Genomic DNA, 16,030 nt, shown 5'->3' on the forward strand with positions numbered 1-16,030 from the left:
TTGTTGCTGATAGTCTCTATCGCCACAATGTATTACCTAAGAGGATGATATCTCTAGAACTTAACCATTGAAGCTTGATTTTCCATCATCATTTTCCTCATAAATTGAATCATGTTTTTCTGGAACTTTTTTCATACTTCTCTCTTATTCTCATTCTTAGTTTTATTTTGTAATCTTTTCTTCATTGTTTTCATCAATCTTTATTTTCTTTAATTTGTTCCATCATTTTTCTTGGCACTTAAAGTCTAGGATACATACATGATTGTTCAGATTTATGCATCAATTAGAGAATTAAATTTTTTGCTCTTTATTACTATTGTCTCTTAAATCAGTATCAATATATGGTCTGCTCTTTTTCAATCAAGCAATTCATCAAAATATATGGTTTGTTGAGTGCTCTTTTCTAGATTGTTGTGATCTGTCAAGTATATGCTATTAAAATTTTGCTCACTCTTTTGGACTATTGAGAACTGACAAGTTTATGTTATTTAAATATTGCTCATTATTTTGGACCATGTGTTCCAGCATGTTTCTGTTTCAGCTTGCTCTTTTATAGTGGTTGGTCATTTCATTGATACCATTTCATTTTAATTGAGGACAATTTTAGACTTTACTATTCCAACATTTTTATTTTTCATTCCAGTTTGCTTATTCAAGCAATTCATTGATACCATTTCATTTTAATAGAGGACAATTTCAGACTTTACTGTTCCAATGTTTTGTTACTTTACTATTTTTGTTTCCGAGGGCAAGTTTTGTGTCAATCATATGCTTAATCGTTTCAAACAAAAATTCAAATCTTTACTGCTAACAACTCACTTTTGGAAATGTGTAATGGCTTACAACGAAGTCTTGTTTAACAAAGAAATTGAGGGACTAAGGAAGGTGAATTCTGAAGTTGCGGATAGGTTGTTGTTTGATGATAAACCCAAATGCACATGGTCCATACATACTTTTGATCCATTAAGCAAGAGTTTGCAAGCCGATCTTCCAATCAAGATGGAAATACTTTTGATCCATTAAACCCAAACCAAACCATCTAGAATCACTTTTCAGGTATTCCCTTTCAAGATAAAATTCTCAACAAACTATTTCTTCCGAACAGATTCATATTTTATGTAACGTAGGGGCTATTTTATGAAAAACACGCCTAGTGTTGCTACATACTATTCAAAACTTTGTTTTTAGTTTTTTGGGAATACTGTTTTTAGTTTTTTGTTATCAATGATTGGCTTCATATTCCAACATTACTTTCCAATATTTTATGTTTCCAAGTGACTTAAGTGCTACATAAGTGGTGGAATAAAAATATAAGATAAACATGAACAACTAACTTCCAAATAAAACAGTTAACATTAACATCATACTTCAATCACAAATACACCACACTCCTACACTACTTTAATAATTTAACATTAGTATCTCACCTGCCATCAAGATAAAACACATAGTCAATTATAGTAATGCATAACTAGTACCACAACTTAAATAAACAACTATCTAGCCTAGTTATTTAATGATATTAACTGCACCTAAAATAACAATAATCACAATTAACATGGTAAATGTTTTTCTCTAGAAAAGTCAACTTTGTCTTCATTATCGCAAATTCCTGCTTCATGTTGTCTATCTCCACCTTCAACGTAAAATACTCATCATAACGGGTTTCTCCACCCATGCAAACTTATTACAACTCATGTTCCTACACATATAGAATAGCTAGTTTGGATTCACAATGGTGCTGCTACATTTGATTTTCATTGGTATTTTGCAACCCCAATAATACTTTATTTGGTGTTTCACTCGTACTGCACTCACACTACCAGTAGCACTGCCAAAAGAAGCAATCCTTGATTGAGACATTTTGTCGAACACCCAACATGCAAAAAAATAAAAATAAAAAACTCTTCACCAAAGTACAACATTTTTTATTTGTGAAAGAAAACACAACATGAACACCTAACAACAACCCAACAGCTTCTATAATCCCCAAAAAAACTCATCCAAGTACCAAAATAAACTCATAAAAAACGTACTTGAAGGAGATAAAAATAGCACACAAAAAATGAAGATATATAAGGAAGTTGTTGGATTGCACACCTTGCAGAAATTACACACCTTGTAGCTGAATCAGGAGAAGGCAAACCCACACCACCACTAGTCCTTTGCTGCACAAGCTGTAAAGAAGGCTTCCGAAGCCTACAATTTCAATTGCCCAATGGAGTTTCATGACCTCCAATTGCTAGCAGTTGCTATAAGGAAGACAGGAACATAAGTGTCGAAATATTGCATTAAAACTGTAATGAAATGCACGTGAGCCTTTTTTTAACAAGTTCAACTCTTTCATGGCATAGGGGGTGCAAGGATAACGAACTTTCAAAGATTAAGGGGTGTTTCAATAAGGTGAAAATATGAAGGGGGTGCGACTGTAATAAACATCAATCTCAAGAGGCGAGTGTAATTTGCTCTTTTTTAATACATTGGTGTCAAGATGCAAATACTTAAGGTGTTTAGAGTTAGGTGTTTTTTTTAATTCGAGAGTTTGCCTTGCTGCATTGTAAAGTTGAAACATTTAAGATATCTCAATCTTTTGAATAATCAAAAACTTAAGAAACTGCCTGATTCAGTTTGCAAACTCCAAAATTTGCAAACTTTGACCTTCAGTGGATGCTCAAAGCTACAAGAATTGCCCAAAGGAATAAGAAAACTAATCATCCTTTGTCAGGTACATATAACCACAAGCCAACCTTATTTTCGAGGAAAAGAGATTGCAAATTTTACTTCTTTAGAGAATTTAAGACTCTATTATTGTGATAAATTGGAGTCATTGTCTGAGGGCATACAAATTTCTAGTCTTAAAACTGGGGTTTTGGATGGTCTTGGGATACTAAAGTCTTTGCCATTTCATTACAAATTTAGAAATTTTTTCTATCAGCACTGTGGAAAGTTGGATTTGTCAATGGGCCTTGGCAACGAAATCCCAGATTCAAGGTTAAAAAAGTACCTTAGTCTTGAAGGTTTGCCACAGTTGGTCACTCTAACTCAGTGGTGGCAAGGATCTATGAACAAATTATATTCCTTGATAATTTGTGGTTGCAAGAATCTTGAGGAGCTTCCTGACTGGCTGTCAAAAAAGATTTGTCTCAAACTACTTACAATTGAAGATTGTCCAAAGCTTCTCTCACTCCTCGATAACGTGCATCACGCCGCAAATCTTGAATATCTAGAAATTATTGGCTGTCTTGAATTATGCAAAAGATACCAGAATGAGGTCGGACAGGATTTGGCACAAAATATCGCACATAAAAAAAGTTATCATTCATGAATCGAAAGAGTAAAGGAAATTCTCCAATAACAGTCAAAAGTTGAAGGTAGTAATTTTCGCTTTTTAGTTTCCATATTGTTTTACACAACCTTTTTCTTTTGAACAAAAAATGAATTTTGTTCTATACTTATCAAGTTATTTACCAGCAATGTCTGTTAAGCTTGTTGAATAGGGTTCAATTCCTAACTATGTATAGAGAAAAAAAGTCATTTGTTGACAAAGGTTGTATTCACTTTATTGTTGAAAGAGTGTAGTCTGTAGCTGTTGGTCTAGAAATACTTTTAATATACACAAAGTATGTATTTACAAAAAAAAAATGATACAATTTTCATTGCTAAAGACGGGTGTAAGAAAATCAGGAAAATAGGGTGCAGGGGAAAAAACTAAGGCTCAGATCGAGCAGAATAGAGCAGGGCAGCAGCTTCTTATTTTGATTGATTTGTCGGGTTTCATTTATTTTAAAATGTAATTTGTAGACTCTATGTTTCTTTCCTTTTTCTTTTATGATATGTTGTGTAATCTTTAGAGGTGTCCATGGACTGAGTTGGTTCAGGTTTAGGGGAAAATGAAATTCGAACCAATTGATTTTAATTGGTTCGAATTTCATTTTTTTTCCCTAAATCAACGTTGAAAGGGTTGGTTCGGTTTGGATCATCATATATCCGATAAAAAAATAATAAAAAATCCATTTTGATAAAAAAAATAATAAAAAATCCATTTTGATAAAAAAAATAATAAAAAATCCATTTTGATAAAAAAATAGAAAATAATAGTTTTATCACAAAATTAACAAATAATCTTATGATATATGTCAAATTAGCCAAATCCATCATAAAGAGGCCTGAAGGTCAAAGTTGTACTACTAACATCAACTAGGTGGAGGTCTAAAGGGGGCTCGAAGGCGTCAACGACCGTTGTGAGGAGGCAAAATGACGGGTGGATGAGGCTCTCTGTGAGTGTGCGTGTGTGACACCCTTTTATGGTTATGTGAGAAAGAAAAATGAAAGTGTCAAAGTGAGTCTTTGTGAGTGTGTGATGCACATAAAATGCAAAGGAGATACAAAAAATGACAAAAATATAAGTAACTCCAGCATTTAGGCATCTTGCAAGAGACCAAGAGATTTCTAATGAGAAATTTGGAAATGAAAGATCTTGGGGAAACTTTTTTTTTTGTTAAGTATTAAGATACTAACAGATCGTTCTCAAGGTATCCTAAGGTTGTCACAAGAGAGCTATATCAATAAAGTCCTAGATAGATTCGATATGAAAGATGGCAAACCAGGAGATACTCCAATCGCCAAAGGAGACAAATTCAGTCTTAAACAATGCCCCAATAATGACCTTGAAAGAATTGAGATGCAAAAGATTCTTTATTCGTCAACAGTGCAAAGTCTAATGTATGCTCAAGTTTGTACTCGTCCCGATATAGTTTTTGTCATAGGAGTTCCGGGCAGATACTTGAGTGATCGAATGCAACACTGGAAGACAACAAAACGTGTGATGCATTACTTGAAGAGAACAAAAGGGTACATGCTCACTAATCAAAAGTCTGAGAATTTAGAGATCATCGAGTACTTAAAGTCTAATTTTGTTGGATGTCCAAATAGCAAATGCTCCACATCTGAATACATATATATAAGTTGGTTGGAGGAGCTATCTCTTGAAAGTCTACTAAACAGACTCCCGTACCTTCTTCATGGCCAAGAAGTTTGTTGCTTGTTTTGAGGCATCCAACCATGGGATATGATTGGGAAACTTTATCACTAGTTTATGTGTGGTCAATGGCATTGAAAGAGCATTGAAGATTTATTGTGATAATAACTAAAAAATTTAACACTCTAACAACAATATGAGTACAACCAAGTCAAAATTCATTGACGACATCAAGTTTTTGGTTGTTAAGGAAAAAGTTTAGAATAGGCAAATTTCTATAATGCATATAGGGACTGATTCCATGCTAGTTGACCCATTTACTAAAGGTTTTGCACCTAAAGCTTTTCATGAGCACAATGCTCATATGGGTGTATTCCTAATTTATAATACCTTAGTTTAGTGAGAGTCTTGTTTATGTTCTATATCGTATTGTCTCTATATATTGTATTGTGTGGATTTTTTGCAAAAATAAAGTTGATGTTTTCCATTATATCATGAGCTTGTTTTGTGTGAAATATTTATATGTTGCATTAGGATTGATCTTTATACAGAATAAAGTTTGGACTTGTTGAAAATAAACATGATTAAGATCACATTACAGTAATTTTAATGTCGTTTATCCATATTTGATCTATGTCATCATGTACAAGTGACTGTGGTAATCATCGTGGTTTAGTCACGTTAAGTTATAATGAAAACACAATGGTTCCTTGTTGTTATATGAGATGGATCAGATTGTTTGAAGAGGAGTCTAAAAGTAAATAACATATGATTGGGTGCCTAAAGAATTTTGTGGTATAAATGTCTAAGGTTAATATGAAGCCCAACTGGGAGATTTTAAAAATTTTATAATTTCTAATTAATTAATACGGGTTACATGTCATATTAGTTATTTACATTTAGATAACTCAATATAAGTGATCTAATTTAGTGAGTCCATTAGACTATCAACAAAAAATTTATATTGGCTTAATGAGCATAAACAAGTTTAACTTATTAGAGGATAATAAGAACCCTAATATGTTAAAACTTGAGGCATTATTATGGTCTCCAACACATCAAATCAAAAACATTTTTCTCCTTTTCCCATTTAAAGTAAAAACGACGATCCCAAAACGATGGCTCCCGAACACCAAATCATAAAACCAATTATTCATGACCATTGCCAAGATTCTATTATATTCCTTTGATCAAGCTCTATAAATTCAGTATTACTTAAACCCTTCTCTCAATAGTTTTATGTAATGTGTTTCGATCCTCAATTGCAATTTTATATTGTTTGTTAAAATTCCAATAACTCAAGCATTCAAAATACAGAACATACAAATGTGAAGATCGAAGCTAATTAATTGGCTAAAAATTTAGATGCTTTTTTTTATTAAGTTATAGTTGGCATTAGACTACCAATAGAGCTCTAAGGCCGACTTACTAACTAATTTAGTGGTTCTTTTGCTGATTAGTGCCATTAAATACTTGACGATGGCCTTGCTTAATTAATATTTTGTGAGCTCTACTTTTTGAACATCAAATTTTGAATTATGTAATTGACACTGTATATATATGTATTTAGGCCGACTTTGTTTTTTTATAGTATTTATATTTCTTAATTTTTATCTTTTTTGGATATAAATGTATTTCAGAAATATTTTACAAATATGAAAGGGCACTAAATAGTCTTAAAGTTCAAATATAGAATAAACGTTTACTCATTTTATTTAAACCCAGTTTAGATAAGTTTTATGGTTAGCACTTCAAAAAGAAGAACAGTAATAAGAAAAAAATAAATAAATTATTTCATAAATTTAAATTAGCTTAAGTGCACATCATAATCAACTTTTAACAAGTTAAAATCGTTTAGGCTCATCAAAACGCTGATTTTAGCTTTTCCAATAGTTTGATTTTAACTTGTGCATAAACTATTTTTAGCTCACAATAGAAATTTAATTATTATTTTTTCTTCCTATTTTTTTATAAAGAAACTTATACAAATAAACAGCATCAAAGAAAGTTTCTAATGAGAGAGTCATTGCTCGTAGAATTGTAAAAGAATCTATGGAACTTACTCAAGATGAACGCCTAAAACTCATGGAGAGAACTATATGAAAGAAGTTACTTTCTTCAAAACTGACTCTAGACTATGAAACTTCAAAATCTTTATTTATATGGAGGTAAATTATTTGATAATTTGCTTAATTTTTCTGCTTATTTGCATTTTCTATCTTATATTTGTTTCCTGAATATTTTGCATTTTGGTATTTGTAGTGCTCAAATTATAATTTGTTTTATGACATTTTTGTTATGATCGATCAGGTACTCATTTTCTAACTGATTGAAAGCAATGAAGTTGGAGTTTCTATATGCTTCACATTGAGTTGATACTCGGTAAATATTGTGTGAATAGAGAATAATATTAAAAGATTTTAATAGGCAATACCAAAAACTCTATTGTTTATAGGACCCATCCTTTTTATTTAAAGAACTCATTAAAGTTCACAAATGCTGGAACATTAATTACTTTACCTCTTTTAAAGAGGAATGGCATGAAAAACAAATCTGCAACCACAATCTATTGGGAAGTTTTTTCCAAACTCAACTTTAAACCATACATATTAGTTTGACGATAAATTTTTCACAATTTATGGATTTTAATGCCTATAAACTATGATTAAATTCATAGTCTATAGATGAAGTAGAAGAGTTGAAGATTTGGTGACAAACATCACAAAGCTAGTTGAAACATCAAGCTCATAGCTCACAACCTTAAATACGAATTCCAAGCCTACACCATTATGAGGACTTTTATCCAATAAAACATCCTTTAAGATCAACCACTCCACAAAGAAATAAAATAGGTAATCATATTCAGAATTTATTTAGATTGTTTACTTCTCTTATAAAATATCAATCATTTCATTTAGTAATTAAAAATTTCATTGAAACAAGGAGCCTATATCACCACAACAAATATCATGAGATGAAGAGTCAATCACAAATAAAAGGATAAATATACAAGCATCCCAGAATTCAAAGGACGCATATTCATGCATATTTATCGTTAATTGAAGAAACATATTCAATCTTAAAGACACCTTTAAAAGAGAAAAACATCTATACAAATTATTGAAAACTCCTATGATGAAGAGTCCAATTTTCTTCAATGTTTAAAGAAGAGCACTCCAAAGAAAGAGAAAATAAAGTCAACAAGTCACTTAAGAAAAATGAAAAAAAAATTCCTTTCAATAATAAAGTAAATCATAATGATTAACTATTTTTTGTTTCATTTGAATAATAAACTATGTTAGAGCGGTGTGGTTTCAATTTTAAATGCTTCTCATAAAAATATATCAATAAATATAATATATTATGGCTTTAAATTATACCAATTGTAAAAGTTGACATTACATTTTTTTTATCTTAATTTCTTTTAGGGCAAAATATATATAATATCGTTTGTAACTTTAATTTATAAACCGCGGGTTATCATCTAGTTTTAGTTAAAAGCAAAAGGCGGGCTGACATTGCAATTGTGGTTAAGTTTCACAAGAATAGTCTTTGCATGTGAATGAATTGAAACTTCTCAGAAGCATAGTATATCCAACATACACAATATTCGCTAGCTAATAATGAAGTAAAACCTGATGCATGACTGGTCTAAAACCAAATGTCTCTTATGAGCCTAAAGAAGGAATAATTTGTTGATTAAGCTTTTGTTTAATTCCATTGAAGGACGTAACTTCAAACTTCTAAAGTTAACTTTGACACCAGAAGTTGTATAGAAGTAATCCAGAATGAAGAAAACAACTCTCAAATTTAAGATTTTTTTGCTTCATGAAATAATATTATTTATACCTTTCCCGAAGAGATGGGAGAATATCCTTCTGCTCAAAAACTGTATAAATATCATAATTAATGATGTGATAGGATTCAACATAAAACAATACCATAAGCGAGAGTTTTCATTGCATTCCTCTATCTCCTACCTCCTTAAAATCATGGCCGAATCGCTTCTTTTCACAGTTGCAGAATCACTGATAGGGAAGCTCACTTCTCGTGCCATTGAAGAAGCTTCTTTGACGCTGGGTGTGTACCGTGATCTACAAGACATGAAAGATAAAATGGCCCTTATCAAAGCTTTCATGTTAGATGCTGAGCACAAGAAGCCACACAACAATGTGCTGAGCGAATGGCTGAGACAGATCAAGCACGTGTTTTCTGATGCTGAAGACATAGTCGACGATTTTGAGTGTACAGCATTGCGGAAGCGTGTTGTCAACATGGTAGCTGCTCAAGTAAGGTACACTGTTTCTTCTCAACTAGTTATCCTCTTGTTTATCGTTTAGAATGGCGCGTGAGATAAAAGATATCAACCAGAGGTTGGCCAAAGTTGCGGCTCAAAGAGACATGTTTGGCCTTCAAATCAATGAGAAGGATACGCATGTTGTGGACATGAGAGAAATGACTCATTCCCATGTAAATCATTTGAATGTAATAGCGAGAGAAGATGACAAAAATAAAATAATGAAGCTTTTGCTGCAAGATGGTCATGACAAAAGTCTCTCTGTTATTCCCATTGTGGGAATGGGAGGCTTGGGAAAGACCACACTTGCAAAGTTGGTGTTCAATGAGATCACCAATATTGATGAATGTTTCCCTTTGAAGATGTGGGTGTGTGTCTCTAATAATTTTGAACTTAGGATTGTGCTTATTAAAATCCGCAATTCTGCTCCAAACCCCACTAGTGAAAAGTTAGAAAACTTTGAAACGGAGCAACTTCAAAATCATTTGAGACATACACTTCAAGATCAGAAGTTCTTGCTCATCTTGGATGACGTGTGGGAAGATGATAATGCTAGATGGGATGAGTTGAAGGAAATAATAATAGATACTGGTGTTGAAGGGAGTAAAATACTAGTGACTACTCGTAGTCCGTTAATAGCTACCTTGATGTGCTCTAATTCTTCAAACTCTTACCTTTTAGAAGGCCTCTCTAAAGATGATTCCTTCTATCTGTTTCTCAAATTGGCTTTTAAAGAAGGAGAAGATAAAAAGCATTCACAACTATTGGAAATCGGAAGATAAATCGTTAAAAAATGTAAAGGGATACTGTTATGTCCTAGTATTCGAGAACTAGGAAGAACTCCAGAAGAAGAGAATAGAGAGGAAAGGTTTTCTGTTATTGTTGTGCTTTCATTTACAAATTACATTCATATATATAGCGCAAGAATGCACAAGTTTGTGATTTCTAATTCCTCTCTATGCAGGGCAAAACTATAATAGAATGGATTCAAAATGATTCTTGTAGCAGACAAGTATCTTCTGTTAAACTCAGAAAAGGTTAGGCCAAAAACTGTTGCTCCTCATAGAGATTTCTCATATAAATACACTTTAATTACAATCTGTCAAGCTGATTTTCAGTCCAATAAATAGCTAAACTGCCATATACACAATTACATCTAATTATCCTGATTTTCAGCCCAATAAAATAGCTAAACTGCCATATATACAATTACAGCTAATTATCCTAATTAAGAGAGTAATTGTTACAAATAAATGTGCAATCCCATACAATTTGCTGTGACATTTAATTCCGTGCTGTGACATTTAATTCCGTTGACATCCCCCCTCAAATTGATGCCTGGAAATCAACTAGCATCAATTTGCTAAGTAGAAAATTGTGTCGCTGACGTGTTAATGTTTTAGTAAAAATGTCAGCTATTTGAATGGAAGTTGAGATGTGTGGTAGACTGATGACTCTTCGATCATAGGCATCGCGAATAGAGTGACAGTCAACCTCAATATGTTTAGTCCATTCATGGTAAACTGGATTCGCTGCAATCTATATGGCACTGGTGTTGTCAGCATGCAGCGGAGTTGGTTGTGCTTGAGAGAATCCAAGCTCTGTGAGGAGACCACGCAGCCATATTATTTCGGAACAAGCGGCAGACATCGCGCCATATTCTGCTTCAGTGGAGGACTTTGAGACTGAATCTTGTTTCTTACATTTCCATGAAATAGGAGCATTCCCTAGGAACATACACCAGCCAGTAGTGGATTTTCTTGTGTCTAGACAACCAGCCCAATCAGCATCATTGTATGCTTGGAGTTGTATGGAGGAATCAGCAGGAAAAAACAGACCATGCTTTGGGCTGCCAAGGAGGTATCTAATGATCCGTTTTACTGCTGAAAGATGCAAATGCCTTGGAGATTGCATGAACTTACTCACGGTGTGGACAACAAAAAAAATATCTGGGCGAGTGATAGTTAGATAGATGAGACTTCCCACGAGCTTGCGATAGTGAGTGGGATCATCAAGAAGTTCACCTTCATCTCTCCGATATTTAACATTAACTTCCATGGGAGTGTCAACAGGGGTGGCATTTGGGAGTCCAGCTAGTTGAACCAAGTCTTGAATATACTTGTGCTAACATAGAGAAATGCCTTGGTGATGATAATGCACCTCTAAACCCAAGAAATAAGTGAGATGGCCTAAGTCTTTCATCTGAAAGGTTGAAAGCAACTGATTTTTTATTCTTGAAACATAATCTTGATCTGAACCAGTGACCACAATGTCATCCACATAAACAAGAAGCACCACGATGCCTTTAGGAGTCCTTTGTAGGAAAAGAGAGGGATCATACTGACTTTGAGTGAATCCAAAAACAAGTAGTGTCGAGCGAAACTTTTCAAACCATACTCTTGGTGCCTGTTTTAATCCATATAAAGAGCGTTTCAGTTTGCAAACAGTATTAGGTGAAGGGGTAGGCATACCATTAGGAAGCTTGATGTAAACTTCCTCCTTAAGGTCACCGTGAAGGAATGCGTTTTTGACATCCATTTGATGTAGTGGCCAAGATTGTGAGGTAGCGAGAGCAAGAATAGTGCGCACAGTTGTCATCTTGGCGACCGGTGCAAAAGTCTCATCATAGTCCAGTCCATATTGTTGCTTATTTCCAAGCACAACTAAACGAGCTTTGTAACGATCTATGGATCCATCCGAGCGCAGCTTTATAGAGAATACAAACTTGCTACTTAAAGGCTTAACAGATGTGGGACACGGGACTATATCCCATGTTTGATTTTCTTCCAATGCTAGAAGTTCAGTTTCAATAGCTTTCTGCCAACAAGCATTCTTCATGGCCTGGCTATAAGAGGAAAGGATAGGAATAGAGGATAATGAGGTTGTCATGGAATGGATATACCTGTCTGGGGCTTAATAATGCGTGAGCTGCGTCTTGGAGGAGCTGGTTCTGGTTCTTCTACTGGATCAGCAGCCAAGGAATTATCTCGAAGGGGCCCTTGAGGTTCTGTCTGTTGATTTTGGTTTGCAGTGCTACGTCTGTTGTAGGTCAAGAGAGGTTTAGGAGATGGTTCTCCTGCATGAGAGTTAGAAAACAATGGCAAAACAGAAATTGGAGGAGAGGTAAGGTCAGGATGTGATGCAAAAAAGTATACATTTTCTTGGAAAATGACATTTCTAGATACTCGAATCCTACGGATGGTAGGATCATAACATAGAAAACCCTTTTGATGAGGAGAATATCCAAAAAAGGCACATTCAACAGATTGTGCAGTGAGCTTGGTGCGTTCTCTTGGAGGAAGATGGACATAACACACACAACCAAAGATACGAAGATTTGAGTAATTGGGTGGATGACCATATAACTGATTGAAAGGGGATTCATTACCTATTGATGGAGATGGCAATCGGTTGATAAGATGAACTGCAGTGAAGAGGGCTTCACACCAAAAATGTGATGGCACATGAGACTCCAACAAAAGGGTGCGGACAACATCAAGCAAATGGCGATTTTTTCTTTCCGCTACCCCATTTTGTTGTGGAGTTGAGGGGCATGACCTTTGGGATACAATGCCATTGGATTGCAAGAAATCCTGAAATGAGTGTGACATGTATTCTCCCCCATTATCAGAGCGAAAGATTTTTATTTTTGACGAAAATTGGGTCTGAACAAAGGCATGGAAAAATTTGAAAGTGGAAAAGACTTCATCTTTTGATCGCAGAAAATAGACCCAAGTGAAGCGACTATAATCATCAATAAAAGTTATGAAATATTTATAATGAGCATGAGATATAACCGGTGCCACCCCCCAAACATCACTGTGGATGATTTCAAAAGGTTGTGTTACATTAGACTGATGTGTTGGAAAAGGCAGAATTTTACTTTTACCAAGTTTACAAGGAATACAATCAAAGTGAACAACATTGAGAGATGAATTGTGTTTATTTCCAAGATAATTAGATTTGAGCAAGTCATGAAGTACATTTGCGTTTGGATGTCCAAGACGCTTATGCCACACTTGGTAATCAACAATAGCAGAATTACAAGAAACTAAAGGCAAAGAAAGACTGGAAGGCAATGAGAATTGGATTCGGAAAAGGCGTCCAACTTTAGGCCCCTTCGCGATTATCTTCCCTGAGTGTTGATCCTGCACAAGACAACCAGACTGTGAGAATTGTACTTGACAATCATTGTCAACTAATTGACCAACTGAAATGAGATTACTAGTGAGACCAGGAGAAACAAAAACATTGGTTAGAGATGGAGAAATATCACCAGTGGCTGTGATAGGCAAAGGATTTCCATCAGCGGTGTGTATCTTAAGGTCTCCAAGATATTTTTTGATATTAGTAAGAAATTGAGCATTGTTGGTCATGTGGTTGGAAGCCCCCGAATCAAAATACCAAGGGGAAGAGGATTTACCTGAGAATCCTAAAGCAGAGAATGTTGAAATGATCATTTGTTGAACCATTTCAGGGGTCATAGTTGGAGCAGGATCAGGAGCTTGTTGCTGAACAGGTGTTGGATTTACTGAATTATTAGGAACAGATGAATCAACTGAGGCTGTAAAAGCTGTGACATTTCGCTTGGGTGGCCTTATGGGGCATTCTTTAATAATATGTCCATCCTTTTTGCAGTAGTTGCAGAATTTGTTCGGACAGTTAGAAGCATAATGTCCAAATTGCTTGCAACAGAAACATTGAACAATACGCATGTCATGGCTTTTTGGTTTTCCTCGGGCCACATATGCCACTGGAACAATAGTGGATTTGTGATCTTCAATGATGGACTGTGTAAGGAGGTGTTGTTCTTCATGCAACAGAGCATTAAAACATGCATCCAGTGATGGTACAGGATTTCTATGCATGAGGTTAGACCTAATACCTTCAAAATCATATCTTAATTTCATAAGAAATTGATCACGTTTAGTAGTTTCATGAACTGTTTGGACTGAATTGAGGCCTTCAGAAGGCAAGTCCGCATAAACTATATCAATGTATTCAACCCAAAGATTCATGAATTGAGAGTAAAAATCAGAGATGGAGAGACTATCCTGTTTAAAGGTAGCGATGTCGTGTTCAAGCTGAAACCTTCGAGCTTCATTGTTCTGACTGTAGACTTTCTTTAAGTAATTCCACATTGTGGCTGCTGTCTTGTAAGGCCGAAGATTCAGGACAATGTTGGGATCGACAGAGCCTAGGATCCAGGCCATGACTTGAGCATCTTTGACTGTCCATTTGGCGTGTTCAACCTTAGCTGTGTCTTTGTCAGGGACGGGAGAGCTGCCGTCAACATGACCCCATAAGTCTTTTCCAGTGACAAAGATCTGGAATTGGAATGCCCAAGCTGAGTAGTTTTTGCCATTAAGGCGAACCAAGAGAACATCATACTTTTCGGTAGACACGGAACAAGGGATGGTAATCTGGACAGGGAAAGAAATGACCAAGAAATAGAAAAAAAACAAGGACTTGGAGAGAACTAGAACTTGGACGAGGCTGAAAGAACAAGGAAAGAAGTGCAGACTAGGGTCTTGGATCGAAACCTAGGCTGATACCATGTTAAACTCAGAAAAGGTTAGGCCAAAAACTGCTGCTCCTCATAGAGATTTCTCATATAAATACACTTTAATTACAATCTATCAAGCTGATTTTCAGTCCAATAAATAGCTAAACTGCCATATACACAATTACAGCTAATTATCCTAATTTTCAGCCCAATAAAATAGCTAAACTTCCATATATACAATTACAGCTAATTATCCTAATTAAGAGAGTAATTGTTACAAATAAATGTGCAATCCCATACAATTTGCTGTGACATTTAATTACGTGCTGTGACATTTAATTTCGTTGACATCTTCATGGGCCACTCACAAGCTGCTAGCTCAGCGATTGCTCCCAAAGGAGGTTACGAAATCTTCCAAGTAATGAGGTTTACGCAATTCCCTTTTAGCCCTGAGGTGAGTATTGGTCTGCTCCTTGCCTATGTTGGTCTGCTTCTTGTCTATTGGTATTGCCTCCTTGCTCTGTTGTTGCTTCATAACAGATACCGTTGGCACTAAAAACATTAGGGAGTTAACTATTCTGAGACTTGATAGAAAAGAGTGGGAGTCTATACGAGATAATGCAATTTGGAATTTTCCACAAAAGGAAAAAGACATTTTACCTGGTCTCCAATTAAGTTATAATCGATTGCCTTCATATTTAAAACGACGCTCTGCTTACTTCTCTCTTTTTCCTGAGGACTTTGACTTTAATAGTTTTCATGTTAGTACATTGTGGGAGGCCCTTGGTTTAATTTCCTTCCACCTCCTAAGGAAAGTGAAACAATAAATGATGTTGCCAATCAATTTTTGCGTGAGCTACTATCAAGATCCTTTCTTACAGATTGTCTTGACCTTGGCAACTTTTTCACTTTTAATTTACACGATCTTGTAGTGTATTTTGAAAAATGTGAGTATCAAGTAACATATAGATTCCCACAGTCCCAAAATATCTGAGCATGCCAAACATTTGTGAACAATGGAAAATAATTTGCTTGGCCAAGCACTCCTTCCCACATGTCTGAGAACTTTACTTTTTCCTGTGAAAGCCAACAATGAAGCTTTTTTTAATACATTGGTGTCAAGATGCAAATACTTAACGTGTTTAGTGTTAGGTTCATTTGAATACGAGAGTTTGCCTCGATGCATTGGAAAGTTGAAACATTTAAGATATCTTAGTCCTCAGGATAATGAAAAACTTAAGGAACTCCC

General features: G+C 34.9%; 1 long non-coding RNA gene across 2 annotated transcripts; it reads right to left on the reverse strand.

Moving 5' to 3' along the window:
- Positions 1 to 1,352: 1,352 nt before the first annotated feature.
- LOC114369586 lies at positions 1,353 to 3,348 on the reverse strand. 2 transcript variants are annotated; one of them, XR_003657666.1, is made up of 3 exons: positions 3,005 to 3,348; positions 2,101 to 2,252; positions 1,353 to 1,831 (listed from the first exon to the last, which is right to left on the reverse strand). It is a non-coding gene; the product is annotated as an uncharacterized LOC114369586 (long non-coding RNA). The 2 variants fall into 2 exon arrangements; XR_003657667.1 differs by having other exon boundaries at positions 2,119 to 2,252; positions 3,005 to 3,346.
- Positions 3,349 to 16,030: the final 12,682 nt, after the last annotated feature.

This window comes from Glycine soja, chromosome 10 (assembly GCF_004193775.1).
Source record: "Glycine soja cultivar W05 chromosome 10, ASM419377v2, whole genome shotgun sequence".
In the NCBI taxonomy this organism is placed as follows: Eukaryota; Viridiplantae; Streptophyta; class Magnoliopsida; order Fabales; family Fabaceae; genus Glycine; species Glycine soja.